The sequence below is a fragment of the Chelonia mydas genome, chromosome 9 (assembly GCF_015237465.2).
Source record: "Chelonia mydas isolate rCheMyd1 chromosome 9, rCheMyd1.pri.v2, whole genome shotgun sequence".
Taxonomy (NCBI): Eukaryota; Metazoa; Chordata; order Testudines; family Cheloniidae; genus Chelonia; species Chelonia mydas.
The window spans coordinates 19,047,938-19,074,024 of record NC_057855.1 but is presented as its reverse complement, the minus strand read 5'-3'; the positions used below and the strand labels follow the sequence as shown (position 1 = coordinate 19,074,024).

General features: G+C 39.9%; 2 long non-coding RNA genes across 5 annotated transcripts in view; both read left to right on the top strand.

The window, feature by feature from the left end:
* LOC119567117 overlaps positions 1–26,087 on the top strand; it is a 64,412-nt gene that overhangs the window by 2,512 nt on the left and 35,813 nt on the right. The gene's annotated exons all lie outside the window — the stretch shown is intronic.
* Positions 16,736–25,994, top strand: LOC122461707. The gene is made up of 4 exons (XR_006283818.1): positions 16,736–16,890; positions 21,585–21,665; positions 24,843–25,012; positions 25,351–25,994. It is a non-coding gene; the product is annotated as an uncharacterized LOC122461707 (long non-coding RNA).

The following is a 26,087-nucleotide window of genomic DNA, read 5'->3' as shown; positions in this document are numbered from 1 at the left end:
GACCTCTCTGATGAACTAGAAACAAGGATACCCCCCCCCCCCGCACAAGAATTTCAACCTCCCTCTTCCCAACACAGGGAAATGGAAATCGCCCAGAGGTCATTTCATAAACATCTCAGCCCAAGCAAAGAAAGGCAGAAATGCTTTTATGTTTCTGCTTGTTTGGTCGACATACAAACTGCTCAGCACAAGATCCATGTTCAGGGATTGGCAGGAGCATATGGCAGAGCGATGTAGCCTAGAGTGGGACCTTCCCTTATCCCTTTTTAGTATTTTGATTTTGACTGGTAAAAGAGCTGCTTCCTTGCAAAAATCGAACCCAGTCCTAGGGCTATAGACTCAGGTAAAGAGCATCTGATCTGATCTGTGTGGAGGTTGACTGATATCTATTTGCAGCGTATTCTTTCACCTTAGCTGCAGCAGGTAAAATGCCCCCTTGTTAAAAAAAAAAAAAAAAAAAAGAAGAAGAAGAAGAAGCCGTGGACAACTTTTGTGACAAATTAGACAAGGGTACTTGAACAATGATTGCACCTTTTTGAAAAGTACCATTGCAACATTACATTTCCACTGGAGGCGACCATTTCCCCCACTGCAGTCATTCTATTGCAGTCATTTAGTGTTTCATTCAATCTGCGGTGTAAACCAACTCGTTCCCTTTTTAATAGATCCTCTACATAAATGACAATGGTTGGGAAAAAGAGGGAGCTTTCTACCAAGCTTTCTCCGCCTGACTAGAAAGAAATATTCCGAGGTTTAATAGTCTCCTCTCCTTCCAGCAAGCTGTGGCCAGGGTGAAATCAATAAACAGTGCAAGGACAAGGGAAACTCATAGCTGCTGTAACTATTATATACAAGAGTTTCTGTCTAGTTTTCTCTATATTTTGGAAAACCAGCATGCAGCTTAGGCTTTGCAAGAATTGTGTAGATCTTTATTTAGCAGTAATTTAGGAACAACTATAAGCACATGCAGTGTTTCAGGGTCTTTGTGGATTTCTGTTTAATAATCACTATAACCACGCGTGTGGTGTGCATCTTACACAGGCACCGTCTGCATAGAGAGGACATAGAGTGGGAGCAGTACTGAGAAGAGATTCATCAGGCCAAGTGAACATGCTGTATCCCAAGTGGGAGGAGGTGAAAAAAGACACAAGTGGGCTGCGAAGCTTATTAATTTGTGAAGCAAATTCCACATGTAAAAGTGCTTGGGAAAGATATCAGGTGGAAAGCTTTGGAGATTGGAGTTCTCTGATTATCCACAGACCAGGTACCATAGGGACAGTGCAAGTTTTCCTAAGCCATCCACTGTGCTTCAACATTCACCTGGAGGGACCTACCTCTGGGGGTAAGAGCATACTTTATTCTCCATGTCCGCTCAGTTTTTGGGTTCTCTCTTGAGAATGCTAACAAAGGTGTCAGTCAGTGCCAACTGCCATGGTGATTTTAAGTTGCGGACATCTTTCCATTAGGCACTCAGGGCCAGATCCCTCTCCCATTGAAATATAGTGGCATGACTTTTAATGAGTTCAGCTACAGGAGAAATTCCTAGATGGAGACCACCAGTGCTTTTCCCAGGCCACAAAATAGCAACCAGATGTTAATGTCATTAGTGACTATAGACCTGGGCTAAATTCAAACCAGTGAGGAAGAGGTAAAAGGCTTCAAATCCTATTACTAGTCCATTACTGAGCCATCCATTTGCCCTGTAAGATACCACTTTGTTCTGTTAAGAAAAATGTAGTTAAAATAGATTTTGTTTCCTCAGGGGGAAAAACTGGCTTTAGGGTCATGTATGTATAGATAGTTTAGACTGAGGAATTCTAGTGAAGATGTTGAAAAAGAAGAACCACAATACAGTATTTTTTTGGCTTTTGTATGGTATAAACCTGCTTTTTCAACATTATTTAGTTCATTTATCAGATGGAATTTAGCCGATGGGATTTATCCACACTACTGTGGGAAAGAACATTTATTCTAGAAGCTGAGTCAAACTGGTCTAATCCTAATTTAGAAACCAAGATCTCCTTGCTACTATACCAACATGTCAAATCAATTTCAAGTGGAAATGAACTGTGCTACTGGTGGTGGGACATGGTCAGACACAAAGGACTGAATCCTCCAGTCCCAAACCCACTGAAGTCAGTGTAAATAGTCCCACTGACTTCAAGGTGAGAAAAACTGGACCTTATGGACCCAATTCAACTTCCACTGAAATTAAAGGGAATCTTTCTACTGATTTCAGTAGGAGTTGGGTAAAGCCCTAAATTAAGATTATTTCAGCCTTGTTCAACTGAAGGCTCTCTTTGCACTTTGCACTCTACAGTACAGATATCTAGGTTGACATTTCATTTATAAATCCAAACACAGATTAGTTTAATTATATAAATATTTGTGAACACATATGATATTGATTATACATAATATATATAAACTTGGGATTTTCTAAGGGAGTTAGGTATCCAGCTGCACTGCAATTCTTTAGGATTTGGGCACTTAGTTCCCTAATGGCCATTTGGAAATCCAAGTAATAATTTTTATAATTATATGATTATTCAGTTATTAACAAATAATTACACATTACCCTACAGAGTACCAATCTACTATATTTTCCATGGTAGATCCATCGTAACTGATATAGCAGAATGACATGCAGTGTACTTCTGTTATGAGATCAAAGATACAGAAATGTAAGTTATCACACATTACCTACTAATTTACAGGTCCTAAACTAATTTATGTTGAATTTAAGGACAATTTTCATGTATTTTACATCAAAAAACCCTCACACACAGGGACCCTTAGACAAATTACATGAAATCAGTTTACAGACATAGGGATTGTTTGCTGCAAAGTATTTGAAGGTATGTGTGAATATTAAAAGGAGCTGAGTAAGAGGGGGAAATGGTGAGGATTCAAACTGAACAGCCAACACCATTAAATTATGAATGCAAAATGTTATTTAATGCAATATTATATTTAAGAAAGAAGCCACATGCCAATCTTTTGCACATCCTCTATACCCATCAAAAGATGCATGTGTTCTGGAACACCACATTCAGCACTCTCTCAAAAAGTTTAAGTGTCAATATCTTTTCTTCTCCAATCTTGTGTATTTTAAGAGTGATGGAGGAGGTGATATTACCAGATAACATTAAGAAATGGATTGTAGTAACTATTTAATAGCAAAGGAGTTATTCTGAGAAAATGGAAATCTGCAATTCCTTCCCCATACACAGACTGACTTAGTGAGCTCTCTACTATGGCATTAATGGAAAAAAAAGACTCTGTCTAATAGAAATGCTTGGAAAAACTATTAACGTGTCTGGTCAGACATGAAACTATTGCATACTTTTGTAGTATAGTGTATATTAGTCCCCAACACTTATAGGTTATGTTTGCATTTATTTATCTATTTAGTCACTTTAATAATTAATATCCTGCATGACCTGTATGGGTTCAGGGGTTTGTTTGCTTGTTTTTGTTGTGTTTCTTCCAGGTTTTGCAAATAGTGAATGTTGAATTTTGTTATTCATATGCTACTTCCATCTTGTGTATGTATTCATACATGTTTTGTTTTGTTATGTATTTATATTCTACATAAAAACAAAAAAAGGTAAACAAAAGAAAGAGAAAGGTACACAAAATTAGCTAACACGGTCAACAGATGCATGGGACATAACATATAAAATCCAGACCTAGTGAACATTTCAGGGGCAATTTTTAACTATGGTACAATAGTCTTGAACATTTTCTCTGTTATATTAGGCACAGATAAATTACTTGTTTCCACCTCAGCATACAACCCACATTTTTTAAAAGTGTCCAAATATTTATTTTGGCCAATGTCAGAAAACACCCTCCAATTTATGTGTGAATTTCTCATTTACCTTTATTAGGGTAATATGCAGCCATGGTTATGCATACACAATTTCCTGTGACAGCAAAGAGAATTTCATGCATGGATCAAAAGCCAAATAATTCCCTTAGGGTGTTCCCAGAAATAATGAACTCTCTCTGTTATAATGCAAAAATGTGGCTTCTTCAGATGCTTTCATGCTCCAAATAGAGATTTCTGCAGCATGTCAACCGCAACCACATTGGTGCCAAGGTACTGCATCTTCTCTGGTGAAGCTAAAGCAGGGCAGTTTTAATTCCCTGCAACACAAATACAAATTCTGATATACTGAATTAGGTTGAACACTGATGATGTGAATAAGGTGACCAGATGTCCCGATTTTATAGGGACAGTCCCAATATTTGGGGCTTTGTCTTATATAGGTACTTATTATCCCCCTCCCCTGTCCTGATTTTTCACACTTGCTATCTGGCCACCCTTGGTGTGAAGGAAGAATGTAGATTTGGAAATTCCTTCCACAGCAAGAACCACTGACCTAATATCCAAGTGGCAAGAAGAAGAGGATTTAAAATGAGATCTACTGCCCTGCTCATGTGCTAAGATCCTTAGGCAATGTGGAATGTTATCTTCAGATCCCTCTGAGTAGAAGATTTCATCCAGCATCCCAGGGTACTCATGTACTATCAGATTATTTCTACAAGTATCTATTTTAAGTGTGGTGATTTCCATTTGCAACTACTAGTGCGGAGTGTGCTTTTCACCAGTAGATCTGTCTTTTGTGCATGCCACTTTCTCTGCTTCATTTGAGTATGTGAAGATAGAGATTGCCCAAGAGTATGCACTGGAATCAACAGTACAGATTTGCAAGGCATCAGTTAGAGTTAGAGTTGCCAGAATTAGAATCATCAGCATGAACAGATCATGTCGTGGCAATTCACCAGCATTACGCCATAACATGAATAATTTTACAAAGTATATTGATAGAAGCTGCTTCTGTCTCGCTGAATACTGTGTGAAGAAAGACACTTGCTGCTCATATGAAAAGAAAAGCTCATATTTGGAAAAGGAAAGGAGGAAAGAATGGGCTGCAGCCCAATTTAACAGTCCAAATCAACCCCTTCCATTGGGAAATGTCTGCCCCCACTGAGACAAGGTCTGTTAATCCTGGATAGGCCTCATTTGTCACCTGCCAATCTGCCAGCGATAACCGGAAATCATTTTATTGGAAGACAATTATCCTCAAACTCCAAGGGACTGCCAACACATGGGGAATTGCTACTTTGATCAGTCCTGATCCTACTCCCAATGAATTTAATGGCAAAATTCCTATTGGTTTCAGGCATACAGTATCAGACCCATAAGAAGTTGATCAAACGACCTGTTGGACAGTGGCCAAAGTGACATTTTTTCAAATGTTCATTGGAGTAAATGGCATGAAACAGCCCAACATTTGCTGTATATTGCATGGGAGGATTGTGAGAAAAAACACTTATTTGGCCAGCTATCCATATAATCTATGTGTTTATATCACGTTAATCACCAGGGTGTCTGAACTACTTAGTAGAACTATATAAAGTCAGCAACTAGACTAAGGAACTAGATTAAACACACTAAATCCCTCATTCTCTCTTCCTTTTCTCCCTGCATATAGGTGAAATCCTAGCCTCATTGAAGTCAATTGGAGTTTCACCATTGACTTAAATAAGGCCAAGTAATAAGATTTACCCTCTTTTCCTCTTCTTCCATTTCTCCCTCTTCTTTCTTTTAGAATCTTCTATTAGACTTAGTTACTCTTTGAAGTTATTAAAAGCTAGGATGTAGATGTGGGCTTTATATTTCATGCCAAAGGCAGCCAGATGAATAGTCATTGTAATCTCTCATGGAAGGTCATGGGCCAGATGCTCATGTCACCTTCTCCTGCAAGCCTCACCCTCCTCTCTTGTTCTTGATGACACAGCTGTTATAGTAGAGTCTGATCTTGAATACAGAGGCAGTAGTATCTGATCTGACATCAACTCAGCTCATTAAGGTTTTGAAAATCAAGAGAGGTTGACTAATTCTGACCTAACTTGTACTGGAATAATTTAAGTCAAAGGAGTTATGCTGGTGTAAAACTGGGTAAAAGAGTGAAGAAACAGTGCTTAGCACCTTGAATATCATCTAATATTTGACAATAATCACCATAGTATTCACATTTCTAGCACTCGATGGCTAAATACATAATCATGCTTTTGAGACAATACTTTTAAACCTAAAGGCAATAATTTCCAGCTTTCTTGTCTCAAAGAAGGTGCTTTAAGTTAATACAAATTGGAGGATTCTGGAGAAAAACTGTTTTAGATTTATTCAAATAATCAATGTATTTGCTTACTAATTTATTTGGTCTTATGACATTTTAAATAGTATATACCTTGACATTCTGTTAAAAGGATTAATGTGAGCAACCGTTGTTTTGATTCACGAACTTCCCCAAATGGACATGCTCATTGGAAGAAACTCTATCATGGAAGAAAAGAATGACTTCTTTCATAATGACAAAGAAAGTAAAAATAAAATAATTGATTTTAAATGACATACCTATAATCTGCAATAATTTTCACCAGGCACCAAAAAAGGTTGTTCTAAGATTTTGGGGAAAAAATATGAAATATTTTCAACTCTGATCTTTCCAGCCTCACGGAATCTTGCATTTAATATTTTGTCCATATACCCATATGCTACAAGCAGTAACCAGTAATACTGAATTCTTCTCTGTTGTCTGATGGGTTTTTTTGTTTGTTTGTTTTTGGTGGGGAGAGGGAAAGGGGTCAGATCTTGTATTCTTTTTGCTCCCAAAATTCCCATTGAATTTAATGAGAAGATGATTGAAATGGAGGATCAGGCCCAGTGTTTGTCACTCTCAGCAGTCGTTATTCACTATACATTAAGGAATGAAATGTACATGATCCCACATTCCATCCTTACAAATGCAAAATTGCAATCAAAATTAATAGGAACTTTGCATGAAAAATAGGTACAGAGTGTAAGTAGATACAATGACATTAAAAAATAATACAGTATGCTAAACAACAATCATTGAAAAATCATGATTTAGATCCCTCCAGAATCTTGAGATTGGCTTTAAAATCTTCAAATATATAAAATGTACATCTCTAGCCCTTATGGTTGCAGAGAAAAGTGTAAGTGCCTTCTGGTTTTTGAGCTTTAGGGTTCACATTTGCAAACTTTTCTCTGCAACCGTCAGGCTAGAAACTTACATTAAAAAAATTAAAGCTGAAATACTTATGTAATAACCTGATTCCAGGACCTGGGGCTTTAAGAAAAGTACCAAATATCATAAGACTTGTAACAGAATCATAATTGTTGGTAACTCTGAAGATAAACAAAAAAGTCTGCATTCTTAATATATGAAAAACAGTGGTATGCTATATTATAAAAGTTTTAACAAACTCAGAAATGCACAAGTACCTTTGATGTATTATTTATTAGCTATTCTAAAAGAGAAATGAAACATCCTGTTATCTGTTGATTTAACTAGTCTCAAAATGCAAGGAATAAATTGTATATAATTCATTAATTTGTGGGGTATACAGTTCCCAAGCATCAAATAACATACTATGTCTTCCACTGTCAAAGGTTTAGCAATCACACTGCTGAGGAACAGTGTAAATAAAACATACAATGGAATCGTAAATGAAATTACCAGATATTATTTTAAAATACAAGAGCTTAAATATATCATATCTGTCCTCTGAACAGTCAGCAATCATTGATATCTGTTATATTTTGAAAGGACTCTGGGGCAGACTCTGCTATGCTTACTCACATTGAATAGCCCTTTACTCCTTGAGTAGTCTGACTGAGGAACCAAGATAGCTCACTGATTATGGAGGTGCTACTCAACATAGGCTAGCCTGATCTCACCCTGCTAGACTATAACCGGTACAATAATAATACCTGCTCTGTTTCAAGCCAGAAGATGTGTTGTAGAACTGGGAAAATTCAGTGTCCATTATATTCTGCTATATTAACTGCTTTTGTTCTGGTTTACAAAATGAATGAAAATTAATTTACAGCAATTATCTCTTGCACCAAGCAAGCTGCAGCAGTCATCTGCAGAGGCCAGCTTGGAGCAAGAAAATGATTTGCCATGATGATTGATTGTATCTTATAGAAATGCCAAAGAGCCCCAGTTATGGACCAGGGTTCTGTTGTGCTAGGTTCTTTATAAACATGGAATAAGAAAGGCAATGCCTGACCCCAAAAAGCTTTCAATTTCAATAAATATCTATGTGAATGCATATATGGTCATCCTCTTTTGTACTAAAATTTTCTGGCACTGTATTCATACAAGAGATCACCCAGAGTCTGATTCTGGTCTCTCACAAGTTTTTTGAACCCCAAAGCTCATTAGTTTCAAGAGCAGTTATTTTGTTATTAATTTCCAGTGTGCCATATAGGAGACCTAAGTTTAGCAACTTCTCTAGTAAAGCCACATGAATATTTAACTATCAGAATATCTTCTACACTTGTATAGTGTCTCCCTGTCAGGTATTTTTTCAGTGCTGCCGTGTTTCTAGCTAGGCTCTGCTTAGGTATAGCTACTTCAGCCCATGACAGCCGCTTAGGTCTTTTGTCACTTTTTTACCACTGGAATCCCAACTAAGAGCAGGGCCTTATTGTGATAGGCTCTGTGCAATTGCATTATAAGAAATGGTCCCTGCCTTGAAGGCTACAATCTAAAAAGACAAGACAGTTGAAGGCCGGGAGGGGAAACAGAAACCCGGAGAAGTGAAGTGACTTGACCAAAGTGCCACAGCAGCTCATTGGCAGAGCTGGGAATAGAACCCTGGTCTTGTAACTCCAAGTCCAGTCTCCTACCCACTAAACTTTATCCAGGCAGTTAGTTTTCGTGACAGAAGCCTTTTGTCAATTAGTTAAAAAATGATAACGTAAAATACATTCATTTGTGAGGATGTGCAAGGTCAGACAGCTATTTTGTTGGGACATGCAATCTCCCTCCCTGCCGTTTAACATTAGAGCCACTTCACATTTCAGCAGAGTTACTTCTGATTTACAGTGGTGTGAGGTCAGAATCAAATCCTCTATCCCTATACTCACACACAGGACCTGCAGCTCAGTAATGTCCAGTTAAAAAACTATAACTGAAAATCACACAGAAACTGTATGCTTAACTACAACCAAATTAAGCAAACTCCTGAAAGCAGCAGAACTGCAAAAATGCCGACATTCTATGGCCACACATACCTTCCCAATTCTCCCCTGCCTTGCACCTGTGCAAAGCAGGTGAGCACTACTGGCTCAGAATGGCAGCATTTTACACTCAGCTTGCACATGTGTAAATAATTATACAAGGCAGTGGAGAATTAGGTCCACCAGGACTGATTAAAGAGAATGGAAAAGGATATAGGCTTTTGCATTCTGGTTTTCATTTTACAATTTTACAATTTTACAGTGTCACCTCTCAAATTTCTTTATACATTTTTTAATGTATCAACATTCTAAATAACATATAATTAATTTTTAAAATGCACATTACACTAGCCTTACACAAAACAATGCAATTCTATTTTATAGCAATAATTAATGTTTTATCTCATGCAGTTTTACAAATTATCCATATAAAGCTCGTTTTAGGGAAAGCTGCTTAGAGAGATTTCAGGGGACACTAATCCACAGGACTTTCATTGAAATACTAAACACAAAGTCATATGAAAACCTTATCATGGCAAACCTAATTGAAACATATTTGCAATAATATAGTACTAAACTACAAAAATCTCAAACACACCATGAATTATGGGTTTGCTATGTATATTTGTTGGAACATCTTTAAAACTGCATCATTTCTATTTGTTTGTACAGAGGAATAAATTAGTCATTAACACACACACACACAATTTAGATATAGAAACCCTGATGATCTTTGTGTTTTCCCCTTCTTTCTGCTCTTGCAGAAAAATAATTAACAATATTGACACTGTTAAACAGTCACTGTTTACACTTCCAGCTTTGTGGGTGGCTAACTATTTATGTTGCAGGACCCTCAGCAGAGAACTGTGAGGAAAGAGCACACACACATACCACAAACACCAGAGTACTGCTTTGTGCAAGCTGATTTTAATTTAAAGTGAGAACATGGGTTTTCCAACCTCTGAAAATACTGGTGAATATCAAATGGCACCATAATTATCATGCTAGGTCCAGTTTGCTGCAAAAGCCTTCAGGCTCCCCGAGATGGCGCTTTTATGTCCTGTTCTCCCAGTGCTGAGGTTGGTCAGTTACCCTCAGAAGGTTATAGCTAGCAGAGAAATTTAGGTTTAGAAGCTCAGAAGGCTGATCCCAGAGCAGCAGTAGCCTTTTGGAATTAGTCACACACAATTCCCAGCGCTGGGAGGAAGAGAAAGCAACAGCTTCTGTGTGAGCTGAACTTCCAGTTTTAGCAGACAGTTGCTCCATTTCCAGTCCAATCTATCAGAAAACACTGAATGGAACGAAGCAGGTATCCTCAAAACAGGCTTCTTTCTTTGTATATGACTCTGTTTGCTTGTGTGTGCTTCATACAGTTGTGCCTGTGGTGGCAGTCATAATAATGCACATTCTCACTAGATCTGGATCATTAATGCACACTTAATTTTTCTAGCAAAAAAACCCTCTCGCTCCTGGCTTCAGGTTTTCACTATCTGCTAGCGTATGTAAAACTAAGACAAAGCTAGTTCATAAAGAATTTTTACTTCTTTATTCTCTTAATAACTGACTTGTATCTCCAGTTCATCCATCCTTTTTGAATTATTTGATTTTTGCTAATGTGTTTAAAAAAATTTATTTACTCCTATGGGCTATTATCCACACCCATGTTATTTTGTATAATGTGCTGTGTGAGGGCTGAGACAGATATAGGTCAGATCATATCTCCCTTTAGCTCTGCATGTGTGGGGGGATACTCCTTGCACACTCTTCCCTTATCCATGTTCCTTGCTCCCCATACCCTGAAGATGGCTCTCCAGAAGCTGTAGAGTTAGTTTGGGGGTAGGGGGAGTCAGGGCAGGTGAGTGGAACAGTGGGTGCATCAGCAGTGGGATCCAGGGTAACACACATCATCCTCCCCCCCAACTCATGGAAGTTATCTAGGCTATATTAATTTTTTCTATGAATTTCTTCTCCTTAGGAGTCATTGTGCCCTGACAGGGCAGGGGCTGGAAGTATTGTGTGGGAGCACCTAGGAAAACAAAGATAGTCTCCAAACTCTTGGCCTCATATACTGCAAAGAGTAAAGGAACACAACATATGGTCAGGGGCTTAAAAGAAGTTGCAGACTCATGGAAATGACAGTCCTGGTTTCAAGTGGCTTGCATGACCATTAAAATCTACCAAAGGTTATTTCAAGCCATTGCAACATCATAATCTTACCATGGTGTATTACAGCTTTGTGGAAAGTCAAGGTGTCATGTTGCATCTTGCAGATGTTAAAAGGAGCAGTCCTTAACAAGGGGAAGGAGTTAGATATGTGTCTTTTCTCTCCTCTCCTCATCAGTTACAACAGATTTTGAAGCTAATGTGAGATGGAAAGGATTAGAAAGGAAACAAGAAGATTCCCCCTCCCCTCAAACTCCAGCTGCGTAACATGTAGTCCGAACAACAACATAGCAACTTGCAATTTAAAGGTTGTTTCAGCAGGAGACTCCCACCAAATTCATATGTTAGAGGTTTTGTTATTATTTTATTTAGTTCTAAGTAGCTTTATTTTAACCAAAGAAAATTTACAAATGCAGATCCAAATTATGCCCATTTAACTTGGGTGTAAATAGTGAGTAACTCTTCGAGTCAGTGAACTTTCTCTCAGATTGCACCAAAGTAAGTGAGCAAATACTTTGGCTTGAACAGAACAGATAAAAATAAAACAAGCAGTGAGCAAAGCCAATTATGTTCCACATTGCCTAGGGATGGTCAACCTAATTTACAGCTGACAGTGATTTGATGGACTGAATCATATTTTCTGACCTAGCATTTGGAGTAATTTTTATTGTAAAACAATCATTACAATATAAGACTTTCAGTACCATCAGTGTCACCATGACAAATGCCCACATGAGCATTAGCCTTGCTGCTAGGGTTTTTCCTCCAATTTTTCATTGCTTGGCATGTTCTAGAAGGTAGCTGGATGTGTTGTTCCCTGATTCTATCCTCAACACAAGCCCCAGGCATGGCAACTAATGGGTCGTGTAAGGGCTGCTATGCCAAATACTACCGTTTTGTCAGTGGGGAGATGTTACCTGTCTCTCTGCTTGTAATTTTTTCAGTGGCACCGAATTTAGCTCGTTTGTTCAGTTTGTAACTGAAGAACACCAGTCTGGGGGCTTGGTAGAACATTTTTTTCTTCTCTTCCTCATCTCAGATCCAGTGGTGCAAGTAGAAATCATTTCTTGCTGGTACTGCACTCATGGGAGGGACACAAGGGGGGGCACGTGACCTCCCCACCCTGCCCTGCCCCCACCCCGGGGCCTCCACGCTCTCCCCGTCCCCCACAACTCTCCCCTTTGTAAATACAAACATCAACATGCTTAACTACTCACTTTTTCCCCACATATGTAGTATTCAGTCTGTTTATATGGAATATGGGAGTTGGGTGAGGAGCCATTTCAGCATATTTATGACTGAACTGCTTTATGGTATTGTACCCAAACATTGCATTTCAATGGGGGATTCAACTTCCTTTAACTCCTGAAACTCTTACCAGTCCACAAAAGTGGTCCATAGTCATGCAAATTGTCCCATTATCTTCAATGGAATTGATCAAATGATTAAAGGTTTGCAGGATTAGGTTCCAAGTTTGTAAATTGTTCTGGATGAAACTGACAATGTCTGAGCTGTCAGATGAGGCGCTTCATTCGAATAAAGGTGGGCAGATGTGTGATAAGTCTTAGCTCCGTTGCTAAGATGAGGAACATATTTTCAGCAAAGTTCTTGGCAAATTCCTGAGGCAGCTGGTTTAAGGCCATCAGTGTCCGGCATTATAATCTTCACTTATAGTTCTCTCACCCACAAAGCTGGAAAATGAGGCATTTGTTTTCGTTGTTTTGCTGCTCCAGTTCCAGTTAACAAAATGCATGTTAGACTAGTTTGGCTGCAAGGAAGAATTCTGTGTACACTGGGGACAACACCAGATCTGTAAGGCTGCAAAACTGGGCTAACATCAGAATCCAAACATCCTCTGGTCAGTGTCAGCGGAGGCATTCCTCTAATGATTTGGACTTGATGTGATGCAGTATGGATGTCATGGATAATTCAGACCAATGGGGTGAAACAGAATAAAAAACACTGTTTAAACACCTTCCACCCTGCAATCCCTCCCCTCTTGAGGACTCCTGACCAACGTAACAGTACAATACGTATGCTAACAAACTTAAACAAAGCCTTTGTTTAAGTTTGTTAGCATATGTATTGTGCTGTTAAAGCCATTTAAAGAATGAATGCCTTCTGGAGCCACATTCTGCTCCTTTAAGGAGTAGAGCACAGCCCTGGCTAGCCCCAAGTCTTTCGGGTATCCTGTACCCACTAAAAATCTCTTGCCGGTACTACGTACTGGCGGGTACCTCCCTACTTGCACGCCTTTTCAGATCCTCTCTAACTTTTCCCCTGTATGTGATTTTATCCTTTTGAGGGATTGATTTTTTTCCCCCCTAAATATTTTGGGATATATTATGTCCCACAGTGCATTGCTGTGCTGTCCAGGAGCATGCAGGGAAGGAACTGCAAATCATCGAATTGCTTCCCTACTCCTCCCTTGGTTCAGGGGGGTAGTAATTTGCTGCTGGGCTATGCCAACCGTAGATAACTACCCACCTCCCTGTACTGGCCCAGGTCTGTGGGCTGGCATGCTGGAGTGCAGAGACAAGACACTATCACTCCCTCCCACCTGCAGGAAGGAGCAGATGCGACACCCCCTTTAATTTTGCGTGCACTGATCCAAGATCCAGGTAGTCTGTGTGCAGGCTTCAAATGTTGTCTTACTTCCTCTTACTCCTCTGTCTAGGCACACAATCTGGCCTTCTGCCTAGCCCTTTATGAACAGAAAACAGTGACACCCAATTTATTTCCATCCATTATTAACAAATTACCGGTATTCTTACTGTTTCCTCAAGAGGTCTGATCCTTGATTTTTCTAAGCTGTTGGGGCTGGCTATTCTGCAGAGGACATATCCCATGCTGGGCGGTAAGACCCAATGTATGGCACAGAAATAAAGGGAAGCTTAGTGAAGGCTATTGGAGGTAGGGAAAGGTAGGGATGAAGACTTATGCTCTTGAACATGGGAGATTTTGCACTACCCTCCTGCTCAAATCAGATGCTGGTCATTAGGATGTAGTGCATGTGCAGAGGACTTTGCCTAATTATTTTGATCTTATTTTTGTTTGAGCTGTTAAACCTGGGATTTCTTTTTTTCCTGTGCAATCTCTGGTAAAGATTGCTTATCAAATAATAGATAGGCACCCTGCTACATATAATTGGGAGGACAAAGGACCATAATTATGCAAAACCTCTGGTATAGAAGCAATTGGGACATATTGCCAAGATTTGCTGTAATGTATTGCATACATATATCAATACCTATAATCCATCCAAAAAGCTATGTGAAAAGAACATTATTAAGGGTTGTAAAGTGAAGCACTAAGAAGCTAGGAAATGCCAGAATTGTGGTAACCAATGTACTCTTAATTTTGCTCTTTATGTGTTTGAATTTTAATAGAGTGTCTAATTACATGAGCACATTTTTTTTTTCCACCCAGGACCAAAAAAACGAGGGTGGAAGTGGAGAAATGAATATATTTGGGTGACCCATCTAAACATCAATTAATTGAAGGTTGGTCACATGGGTTTATGTACTTGGAGTAAATCCTGAGGTCCTTATTCTTTACTCATGCTTTACTCAGACAAACTTGTATTCCTTGTATACAACCTGTCGTTAAAGTTTGGTTTAAGAAAATCCCAATTTGGTCCAGCAACATCTCTTAATTGATTGGCAGTCACAAATGGGTGAAGAGAGCTTCAGTAGGTCCCCAGGCTCTGTTACCCCAGGTGAAATAAGTGGGCAGAGTGGCTATGAAGAAGGGAAGCTGCACCAATGTGTGCCAGGAAAGCGGCCTCTGTGCTAGCCTGAAATACATCTGTACAAAGGGGATGAAGCGAGGGCCACACATACATGAGATTAATACCTAAGAATCTCCTCACAGAAGATGCAAATGGGAAGAAAGTGCTATTTTAGCCCATAGTTTGGTGTTGGATTTACAAAGAAGCTTCATCACCTGCACAAAGTCTATTTATGTTTATACCTGAATTTATGTGCTTGTGTAAGGAAGGTCAGTGAGCTTCAGCCAAATATGCCAGAGATCTGGCTGTGATGGGGATGGATGGCAGAACACAAGCAGATTAGCTGTTTGTTTGGGATTGCAACATTCAATACTCTGTGTAGATCTATGTGTGGATCTAAGATCTCAGTTTTGCCCAATAAGCCCCTTAAATGGCTAGAACTCCAACAGCAAATGATAACAAACAATCCTTGCAGACTCGTTTCAAGAGCAAACATGTTAAAGAGATGGATTGCTTCAGGCAAGGCATTTAAAAGGTCTTACTCTTCTTGCTTTATAAGTGCATGTTCCTGTTCCCAAATAAATATTCCTTCTCTGAAATAAACATGCTGTTCAGGAAATGTTCAACTGAAATGAGTTACATTAACTTATGAGATGCCTGCTTAGAAAAGCATGTCTCTGGGAGAGGAAATTCATGACAATGAACAGTGTTTCCTCTAAGAGATGTCAGATAATGAGCTGACTACAAAACAAAGAGAGGACTCAGCAGCAATGTATTTAAGCCCGTGCTCAAGAGAAGTGTACTGCTGTCCAGTTTATGCACATTATGGGCTGGGTCTTTCTCCCACGGACTTCAAGAGGTATTTTAATTGATGTTAGTGGGAACAGGAGCAGGTGCTTTACACTCATCCAGTTGATGACATTCATATTTAGATTGCAGAAGCAGTTAAAGATGCCCATAAATATGCACTAAGCCCCAAAAGATATACACTGAACAAGTATTAGCCTGGTTTGACTGGGCAAGGTGTGTGTAGAGCAGCGCTGTCTGCATTTCTTAGCTTGAAGGCGAAACATATTGTTTCAAAAAGGTCAAAGAGCCACAGTCAATAACTTGGAGCAGATTCCCTGCCCTGCACTTTTTGGCTGGCAGATGGCACTAAGGGCACAGGAACCAGGGCCGTCCCTAGACATTTTGGTGCCCCAGGCCTCCGCGGGGGGCGGCGGGGGCCAGCCCCAGGCCTTTGCGGAGCAGGCTTGGCGGTCAGGGGGGAAACCGCCCCCCTCCCCAGCACAAGCCGGCAGAGCAGAGGGGTTGGGGCTGGCTCGCTCCACTTCCCGCCGCCCAGGGATTGCTGGATGGGCCCGACCCCACACTCACGGGGCGGCGGGAAGTGGAGCGACCCGGCCCCAGCCTGCTCTGCTCCCCTGGCTCCCAGCCTTGGGACTTGGGGGAAGCGGGGGGGGGGGGGGGGAGAACCGCCCCCCAGCACTCACTGGCGGAGCGGGCTGAGGCGGGGTCGCTCCACTTCCCGCCGCCCGGTGAGTGCAGGGCGCGCGCGACCCCTCCTGCAGTCCCGCAGGCTGTACCTCAGGGGAAAGGGTGGGGAGAAGCGAGGCGGCGGCGGAGCAGGGACAGGGGCTCTGGGAAAGAGGCGGAGCAGGGGCGGGGGCCGCTTTCCTGGTTGGCTCAGGCGGCCGGGGGATCGGGCTGGCTGCTGGAGCAGCACGCAGCTGCGTCGGGCACCAGGAAATTTGGGAAATTGCCCGACGCAGCTGCGTAGTTTGAGTCTGGGTGAGGGTGGCCCTGGCAGGAACCACCCACAGATCGCCAGATGGGGATTTCACCAGTGGACTGGTGCTGGTGTGGCTGGCTCCGAAGCTTCCCTCCTCACACCCTGGCACAGTGAGAGCAGAGAGGGATATTTTCTAAGGTGGGGAATTGGAGTAGCTGGAGCTTGCTGTACTCTAGCTGTCCCCAGCTGGCTGGGGCAGAGAATCAGGGAGCCATACTGGGTTGTTATTTCTCAGCTTATCCTCTGTTTTCCCTCTCTTTGGCGACTGCTGGGGAAGACAGACATCCTTTGTTAAGTGCTCTCATCGGCTTAGTTCAGCTCCTGTCCTGCTATCCCTGTAGCTCTCCCATCCTGGCAGGAATGCAGACAGTCAAGCAGCCAAAGCTATTCTCTTCTCCCTCCACTACAGTACTAGAGGAAGCCAGCAGAGGAGCTGCTGAGCAACTGCAGTAAATAAAGGACAACAGCTGGCTCGCAGCATTGTTGCTCCTGGGTTTGCTGGGACAGTTTTGTGAGGTAGTTGAGGAGTGCTGCCTACAGCAATGTGCTTGATTCAGACACTTCTATTTAGAGATTGCAGGGCCTGACACAAGGAACACATCTCCAGTTGATAGTCAATGCAAATGGACAGCCATAGTTTTGAGACTGGAGGGCCAGATTTTGGATCACTACTGATATACATTATATGTATGTGGTCATGAATAACATGGCATGAGTGCCTGTATTCCACTCAGCATAGTATACAGGAGAAACACTTTCATCAAATGACTTTCTGCTGCACAAGTGGACATTGTGAAGCCCGCCATGCCAATAGTTTCCGTAGCAACTGATGTACTTCAGTCAGAGAAAAGTAGAGGAAGACTCAGTATAAGGGTAAACTGAACAGTATCAGAAGAATATAGTTTTAGACAGCACAGTGGAGAAACAAATCATGGGAAAGTGTATGGGGACACTAAAGTATTTATTGACAGCTCACATGGCTTCCCCCTCATCGACAGAGTGATCACCCTAAATTTATGGCAATGAAAACTTTATAGAAACAGGCCTCTAGGGTGGGATTAACCTATCACTAGCCCTAAGTGAGCACAGGGTTGCAGCGCTGCTGAGGTTTGGCCTGACCACCATTATGATGGAGGGGTGGCAGGGTCAAAATTGAGTGAGTGGTGTTGTAACCTGGCGTACAGGTTGACAGCGCCTCTCAGGGTTTCCCTTTCCTCTGAATTTAAGCCCTATGCACGTGACTCATTTGCTTATGCATTAATATCGTCCTGTACTCCTCCATAATACAGAGATAATTTTTTCCTCCTTCCTTCTCCTGCCGTTCTTCAACCTACTCTGTCATCTCTCCCTCCTCTTCCCCATTCTTGCTCTTTAGACAGACAGAAACAACCTGTTGTGTTAAGGTGGTAATTCCCATTGTACTGACTAGGCGGAGTTTAATCCCTTCATTAGATCTGGTTGGAAAAACTTTTGACAGAGCCATTTTCCACTTGAAAATGCAGTTCTGTCAAAAGTGAAATGCCTTGTGAAATCATCTAGATTTTGCCAAAATTCAATGTAGGAGTTAAAAGCAGGAAAAAGATTTCCAACAATGTAAAAACATCAGAATTCAACATTTTTTAAATTAAAATTTCATTTTTTTGAGTGACTTCAGTTAATTTTTTTAAAATTGTATTATATTAAAAATAAAAACTCAAAATAAAATCAAAACATTATCCAAAACAATTTATTTTTTTTTCTGAATTTTCCTTTGTGAAGAATTTTGAAATTTTGGGGTTTCATTCCGATTTGGAATAGAGGCAAATTTTAAATGCTTCACAGAATGGAATCTCTATCCTCTGCACAGGTCTGTCCTTCAAGTTGAGTTTAGCCAAGATTTTCAAAATAGAAGTCTTAAATTAGTTCCTAAATTCATGCTTAAGCACCTAACTAAATGACTGATTTTTAGAGCATCTACACCTGCCATTGAGTTAATGGCTCTACACTTTCCATTGACTCAAATCAGACCATAGGAACCTACTTACCTATTTTAGAAGCCTAACTTTACAAACTCATTTCTGAAGATTTTGGCCTGTATTTTTAATCCTATTTTATTATAATAAGAAAGGAATTTGATCAACAAAGACTGGCTTCTCCTGTATTTTTCTTACCAGTTCTAGAAATATGGGGCCATGTTCACAGAGCAATAAATTTTTAAGGCCAGAAGGATTCATTCTGATCATCTAATCTGACCTGCTGCATAACACTGGCCATAGAACCTAAGGTAGTAATTTCTGTATCAAGCCCATAATTTCTGTCTGAGCTAAAGCATATCAGCTTTATCAGTTAGAAAGACATTTAGAACTGGAATTAGTTTGCAAACTGGACACCATTAAATTAGGCTTGAATAAAGACTGGGAGTGGATGGGTCATTACACAAAGTAAAAGCTATTTCCCCATGCTAATTTTTTTCTCCTACTGTTACTCGCACCTTCTTGTCAACTGTTTGAAATGGGCCATCCTGATTATCACTACAAAAGGTTTTTTTTCTCCTGCTGGTAATAGCCCACCTTAATTGATTAGTCTCCTTAGAGTTGGTATGGCAAAACCTATTTTTTCATGTTCTCTCTGTGTGTGTGTGTGTGTGTATATATATATATATATATATATATATATATATATATATATATATTCCTACTGTATTTTCCACTGCATGCATCTGATGAAGTGGGGTTTAGCCCATGAAAGCTTATGCCCAAATAAATTTGTTAGTCTCTAAGGTGCCACAAGTACTCCTCATTCTTTTGGCATCCAGTTATGGTGATCTTATGGAAGTTTTGCTGTGGTTTCCTACTCAACATATCATTGGAAAAATACCAGTTACATATCACTGATTGACTCCGCAATTGAGTACCTGTGACAGGCAACTAAGTTATGCCAGTAATTTCCTCAAAATAATTACCCACTCTAATTAACTACTTTGCTGCAGCATCAACTAACATGTTCATTCTTAAATATAAGTACCGGTAAGTAATTTTATGAGGCTACCGCTTGATAGTAAGCCTAGAGGAGCTTGATCTTATTTTGATTGATGCAGAAATTGGTAGTAATTATTATTACATGACTACCTTTCCACAAGAGCTATCTTGTAGCTAAATTTTAATAGGCCCATATACTGTGACACTTTTTTCTTGAAGGGGTGAAAAATCTTTTTCAACTCATTTTGGGGATTATAACAGCAGTAATTTTCTTGAAATTGGTCCTTAATACAGTGGATAGCTCTCAGCTTTACCTCAAGATGGTTAACAAACCCATCATTAACTGTGTTTAATGAAAATTTATATTTTTATGTGAGTAATACTGAGCGAGAAAGCATTATAATCTTGCCCTTGGTTATTGATATGTCAGTAACATGAACAAATGAGGTTCAAAATTCATATGTGTATAAATACACAGTACTGTATGTGGATATAGACTATATCTTGCCAGTTGTTACCATTTATTTCTTCACTATACCTTAACATTTCTTCCTGAAATTTTCAGAACAATGCCTCATCACCTCCTGAACTCAGGAAATGGAGCATGATGAATGACTGAGGACATAATTTATGAAGATCTAATAATAAATATTAACACTTCATATCATCAGGAAACATTGCCATCTACAATAGAATTATTCGCACCAGATTTGAGGGTAATAAAGCACAATTGTGAAGATTAGAAAAACCTGGCAAAACCATTATAATGGACAACAGGATATGATACATCACAAAATTACTTGGCTGGATTTTCATCTGTTATACGCTATTGATAAAAAGCACCTACTGGAATGTGTGAAATTGCTCTGGTTTAATTTTACCTAGAACAATACACACACAAAAGATTACAAGGATGATCAATTATTGATTTTGTCCTAGAAACTGTGATAAAAAGAACTGTCAAGGAGGAAATTTTCTGTGTGGGAGGCAGGGAATGAAACATTCAATATATTTTTTTAAAAAAAACCCTCTATATATGTAGATCATGTTCTGATAAATGAAATAATATGATAGGATTTCTCCCCTTCAAAACTGAAGGAAAAACTACAGAACCTTACTTCAGGTTCTTAGCATGTGGGAACAATTCAGTTGACCTAGGAGAGCATTTAATAGGCATCACTGTTGATCCTCCTGTCTTGTCATACTCATCCTCCCACCATGGTTCAGGTTTCTTCCTTTGCCTGGTTGGCATTCTCATACAAGCTTGTGATACCTTCTAAATAGCAGTTGAAGAATGAAGGGTTTGTGGATGCTAGTTGGGGCAATTTAGCCAAGGGGGTACGAAGGAAGAGAATAGCATTTATGCAACATGCTCTTCTCTGTATATCGAGGGCACTTGATGTGAACAATATATTTCTCAGGGTCTGAGGTTGTTTGGTGAACAGGACAAATCTAGGAAGTAACTGCTCTCTGTGGCATCTTCTCCAGGCAAATCAAGACCATCATGTTTAAAAGCTCAGTGAAGCATTGATTCTGATTCAGGTCTTGTCCCTACCTTTGGGGGAATTGATGTGCAGGTTTAGTGAGGCCCCAGTGGTAATATTGGCACTGCCGATGATCCAGCCTTGCTGCCAGCTAGGAAGGGAACTCTGGAAGCCTCATGGAGGAGCTGGACTTTCATGCAGATGACCTGAGATCAATAATTTTGAGGTTGGGATTTGCTGTGGATCCTCAAGCTCTGCACAGATGAGACGCCACACTCATTTCCCCCATTTCAGCCACTATTCTCTCCTTCATCACGACAGTTAACATAAACTGAGTTAAAATATAGAAAGTTTTTACTTATTTTTTCCTCATCTGAATATTTTTGTGCAGAAGAAGACAACCTAAGTGCTTATTTCAAGCTTTCCTTCTTACTGTGCCAGAATATGGAATGTAACCAGCTCCATCTTTATGGTAAGTGTCAGTTAGAACGGGATGAATAGTTAAAAACACATTTTGGAATGTTTCCATGAATAAAAGACATGGAGTTCAGGTCCCTATGAATTATGGTGTGACATTATATGTTACTCTTGAGTATTTGGGTACAGGGTAGGTATGCATAAAACATTTGTTAAAACCATGATGTCAAGAAGGTTAGTATGACTGGTTATTCAGCCAAAAATTCTATTAATTATTCTCCTGTTCAGTTATCCAATCAAGGAACAGAAAAAATGCCATGTGACTTAGACACAAAAAGAATAATAACTATTTAAAACACCCACTATTTTAAGATAGCATTTCACAAAACAGGATGTAAATCATTTGGTGAATCCTACAACTGTTTCTCGGAAATCAGGACTGGTTTGTGAGCAGTACCCTAGCCTCCAAAGGGAATACATTTGTATTGAATTTTATTCATAACTAGTAGTTCAAAGAGATCTCATTTCAAGGATGACTAAACCACAGCACCTGATATTATGATAGCACCTAGCAGTCCCAACTGAGATTTATGTTGTACAAACCCATAGTGAGAGACAGTCATCCCCTGAAAAGTTTACAGAGTAAATAGACAAGACAAACAAAGGGCTAGAAGGGAAACAAGTGACTTATCTAGGCCACACAGCAGGCCAGTGGCTGACCTGGGAATAGAGCTCAGGTTTTCTGGCTCATGAGCCAGTGCGCTATCCACTAGCCCCTGCTGCCTCCCAGTGGATATTTGAGATGATTGAATTTATGAAGCCTTTTTTACTGAAGACAAGGGGGGAATTTCTTTAACTTTAAGAAGAACAGGAGTACTTGTGGCACCCTAGAGACTAACAAATTTATTTGAGTATAAGCTTTCGTGGGCCCACTTCATCGGATGCATAGAATGGAACATACAGTAAGAAGATATATATATATATATACACGTACAGAGAACATGAAAAGGTGGAGTAAGAAGCTAATTAATTAAGATGAGCTATTATCAGCAGGAGAAAAAAAACTTTTGTAGTGATAATCAAGATGGCCCATTTAGACAGTTGACAAGAAGGAGTGAGGATACTTAGCATGGGGAAATAGATTCAATATGTGTAATGACCCAGCCTCTCCCAGTCTCTATTCAAACATTCACTTTCCTTTTTCTCCCCCGTCTCTACTGCCCAAGTTGCAGCTATTCCTTTTTTACGTTCAGAGAACTTGACCTCTATGTCTTCTTCCTCCTTTTTTTTTCCTCCTCCTAAAAGTCTGCAGCATGCGCTCTCAGGTTTAGTACTTATTCTCTTAGAGCTTAAGTCATTACCTTCACTTCCACTCTCTGCCTCACCATTTGATTCCTTCTTTCCTCTTTTACATCATGTTGCAGTAATTGCAACATTGTAGGTTGCAGTGAAATGAGCAAATGTACCTTTATGTTTAGTACAGATCAAACATGTTACTTTTTGACATGTTTGCAGTTTGGATTTTTAAAACACAGCTCACTTTTGTGCTGTGCATTTTGGAATAGATGAGGTGCAGAAAAGAGGCAAGAAGGGTATCTTTTTATTATAGCACGGTGCCAAAATGATTGTTCTGAAGTTGGCAATGAGAATCAACAAACAGATTGCTTTTCCTGAAGAAGGCTATGGAGAAAGTCATTAGAATCAGATCACAGAAAGCAGCAGCAGGAGCAGCTGCAAGTTCTCCTTCATTGGACATGGTTACGGATAGAATAGAAAAAACATACATAGGGCTTGATTCTAATCTCTCTTACACCAACGTAAATCAGGAGTGACACATGTAACGTTAGTGGTGTTACACCAGTGTGAAATGGGTATGGATCAGAATCAAGTCCATTTAATCCAGTATCCTCTTTTGACTTCTTCAACTGGTTTTCTCTTTGGAAAGGTGATAATTGAAAGACAAATATTAAAACAAATCCAACAGACCTCGCGATGTAGGCATGATCAGGGCTCTACTGATGTTTCCTTGGTATTACTTGGAGCACTTAGCATGAATAAAGTTCTGTTTTCCCAACAATGTCTATTTTTACAAATAATATCCTGTCTCTGAATACCTTTTTTAATTAGAAATGGTCCCAAGTGGTATAGTTCAGTCCTGGATCCAAACTTCCTCCACGTCTGGAAATGTTCAGATCCAAGGATTTGTTTTGAAGCCATCTGATCTTTAAATTTAAAAGCACTGGATTGTATATTAATTATATCATCTGGCATTAATCTGGCACATTGGAAAGAACTGCTTTGACACAAGTGTTGCAGTGCTTCCCCCATGTTTTGGAATTTTTCTGTGGCAAAGTTGGCTTTCCTGGTGTGATTCTGCAGCCTGCCCACCCAGCCCAAATCTCCTGCTCTTAATCTTCCTCTCCCCCCAACAGCTGGTACATAGCTGCTTCACTGCATGTAGTTTCTCTTTATGGCTGGCTAGCCCACCTGCAGCTGTGCTCTTTGCCAGCTGGCCTGCAAACTTTCTGGATCCAGTGAGAATTTCTGATTTTCAGGTTTTTAGTTTCCCAACAAAAATAATAATAAAAATTGAGGAAAGTAGATACTTTGTTATAATTTTCATTTAGTTGAAAACCCAATTTTCTGTTGAAAAGAATCATAGAATATCAGGGTTGGAAGAGACCTCAGGAGGTCATCTAGTCCAGCCTCATGCTCAAAGTAGGACCAATCCCCAATTTTTGCCCCAGATTCCTAAATGGCCCCCTTAAGGATTGAACTCACAACCCTGGGTTTAGCAAGCCAATGTTCAAACCACTGAGTTATCCCTCCCTCCTCATTTCAGTAGAAAATTTTTGACTAAACTTAATTATGACCTATCCCAAAAATGTGCTTAATTCTGATCAAGATATTTAACATGATGCAGATGCTGGCGTAACAAATGGGCTATATTCACCGCTGGTCTATATAGTATCATATCAAACACTCACATATCACCAAATAGATTATATGAAGTAAGGTTTATCATTCACAGGAATGGTTTTCAAATCTTACTGAATGTGATATTTATTAGAGACTTTTCTACAGTGGAGAATGCTGTACCAGAACATAATACAAAAATCACCTCTATCATGTGAAATGTGCAATCATAATAAGCAGATATTTAACTCATAGTGTTCTCTTGGGCTCACAATTCCAATCAGAGGCTTAGAAGGTGTAATTGCTTCATCTGCAGATATACTGGGGCTGGCTGCAAAGCTGGTTTTGTGGAACAGGAAATATTTATGCCTGGATAGTAAATGCAGGTCAGTGTTTGTTTTGTGATAAAAATATACAGGACAAGCCAAAAAATTCAATGGCAGAAAGGTCATATACTGGGAATATCAGAAGAAAACTTTAAACCAGGTAAAATACATACGTATGCTGCCTCTCCTACCCACCCCATGATTAACTTTCTTGCAGAATGGTATAAAATTGCACCTCCTCTGAGGGAACTTTGGGAGAGACTGGGCTTTTCTGGAAATCCTCTGACGGATAGAGGGAATGGTCCCTGCATGCCTCCATGCACAAAAACTGCAATTGTACTCTGCTGTTGCATGGGAATGGGAAAAAAGTATCTTTGTGACTGCCTCCTTAATCTTCCTGTAAGGGCTTGGGACAATCCAGCCTGCAGGAAGTGCCCGATACGAAACTTAAATCAAAATCCCATTTCTGGAATAGCTGTTTTCTTTTTTACTGACTAGTGATGTGATGTATCATTATTCATGAATATTTTCAGGAAGAGACAGATGGATGAACTCTCATTTTCTATGGAAGGTTTCTTATGGAGCTAGCATTACCATGCCATGATGAGATAAGATGATACCACAGGAAATTCAAGATGGAAAAGGGCCAGAGCCAGGTCACTGCAGAGCTGAAATCTGTCAATCTAAATTTCAGTTTAAGAGGCCCTCATTTAAGACAAATTCTTCCATTCAGAAGAATTCTTTTAAAGGCACTATTAAATGAGGCTTAATAATCTTTGGTTTGACAATAACCAGTGGTAGAACCTAAATGCATGCTTAATAGGACTGCAGCTGCACTCTGTCAGCCATTTGTATTTGTAGCTGGAGATAAATGTGTACATTTTTCTTTTTTGTTTTGTTATCAAAGGTTATGGGCCTTTTATAGGAATGGGTGAGTGATGTTCTGTAGCCTGTGATGTGCTAGGGGACAGACTAGATGTTCATGATGCTCTTTTCTGGCCTTAAAGTCTGAGTTTTTTTCTTGGAGCCAGCACTGCAAGGAATATATTAAGTAACAGCACAGGAAACTCAGGGTGGACAAGGGCCAATGCACCAGTTCACAGCAGAGTTGAAAGTTTGTCAGACTCCATTTATATATCCAAAATCAGGTCGCTAATTGCTAACACATCAATGAAATCCTTTCCTAGGGATTGTGCATGGGTATGTGTTTGAGCCCCTTTGTGTGAAGGAATGAG